This window comes from Grammomys surdaster, unplaced genomic scaffold, assembly GCF_004785775.1.
Source record: "Grammomys surdaster isolate TR1022 unplaced genomic scaffold, NIH_TR_1.0 126163, whole genome shotgun sequence".
NCBI lineage: Eukaryota > Metazoa > Chordata > Mammalia > Rodentia > Muridae > Grammomys > Grammomys surdaster.
Window position 1 is genome coordinate 9831298 of NW_021620970.1, and position 1732 is coordinate 9833029.

A 1732-nucleotide genomic window follows, 5' to 3' on the forward strand; every position below is an offset into this window, starting at 1 on the left:
ATTCCCTATTGTACTCAGTATGTTTTGAAGTTTGTTAATCTTAAGATCCCAGCACTTGGGAGGCAGAGGCAGGCGGATCTCTGAGTTCGAGGCCAGCCTGGTCTACAGAGTGAGTTCCAGGACAGCCAGGGCTACACAGAGAAACCCTGTCTCGAAAAACAAAAACCAAAAACAAACAAACAAAAAAAAAATTGGAGAACTCTCCCCAAAAACAAGCAAACAAAATAACGAGGTATAGGATGGTATCTTATCCTAGGTGGGTTAAACAGACTGCTTTCTCACATAGCCCACGTGGCCTGGAATTCAACAGGAAGTGACTTGAACTCTCAATTCCGCTGTCTCTACTCACCAGTGCTGAGATTACAGGCATGCACCACTACACCTGGAAACAGATCTTTAATATATATTAAATATATATATTTATAAAATATATTTTTATTGATATCATTATGTAGCCCAGACCATCCTGGAACTCACAGTGTAGTATAGGTTGGCCTAGAACTATCATTCCTCCTGCCTTAGTTAGACGCTAGAGCAGTGTTTCTCAACCTGTGGATTGTGACCCCCTTAACAGGGGTCACCTAAGACCATTGGAAAACACAAATATTTACATTTCAATTCACAACAGTAGCACAATTATAGTTATAAAGGAGCAGCAGCAATAATTTTATGGTTGGGAGTTGCCATAACATGGGGAACTATATTAAAGGGTGGCAGCATTAAGAAGCTTAAGAACCGCTGCTCAAGAGTGTTGAGAATTCTGGCCTGTTTCCATGCTCTGCTGACCTTGAGCTTTTCTTAAGGGAGCCTGCAAGAATAGGGATAAAGTTAGAAGGCTCTACTTCAAACAAATAGATCCCAAGAAGGAACAGAGCCTAACAGAAGTTCTAGGAAAATCAAATGCTTCTGCAACTGAAAATCCAAAGTGAGCAGAGCACCTGAGAGAGTCACTCTATGGGGCTTGAAAACAACCAGAGTCTGGGTGTCACTGTAAGTGACTGTCACCCCTGCTTCACCAAAGAGAGCTGGGGCTTGCTAATCTCCAGCCTGCCAAAGAAAACACACAAGCCCTACATATAAAGAGAGACTGCCTCAGAAAGGACAACAGAGGGTGACGGGGGAGGAGATCCCATTCCTTTCTAATGCCTGCACACTGACAACTCACACAGACAAATGAGTACATTTATTTTAATAGCCCCCCTACAAAAATTAAACATATATCACTTTAAAATTTCAGAACAAGGAGAATAAACAAATGTCCTGTCTTAGGTGAGTGGTTTTCAATACATTCACTGGGTCTAGGATTTTATAGTTTCTTTGGGAAGGTATGTTAGTTTCTCTTATTGTTTATTCTTTTCTTCTGTGATAAAAATACCTGATAAACGCAACTTAAGGGAACGGTGTTTATTTTGGTTCACAGTGTGAACAGGAAGGCCTGCTGCCATAGGGACATTCCATCCACAGTCAGGACAAAGAGAAATAAATGCTGGTGATAAGCAGCTCACTCCTTTCTTCCATATCTGGAATGCTAATACAGGGGAGAGTGGCAACTAAACGCAAAGTGGGTCTTCCTTCCTCAGCTAAACCTTCCTAGAAATATTTTCTTTCTTTCAAGCCTACAGCACCCCATACTCCCAGGTGGACTCCCATCCAAGTAACAACCAGGCCCGACCCTGCTTAGCTTAGGATATCAGATGAAATCAGGCGCATCCAGAGTGGTATGGCTCCAGGC

General features: G+C 42.3%; 1 pseudogene; it reads right to left on the minus strand.

Annotated features, from left to right (window-relative positions):
* Nucleotides 1–1613: 1613 nt before the first annotated feature.
* LOC114612524 lies at nucleotides 1614–1732 on the minus strand (annotated as a pseudogene).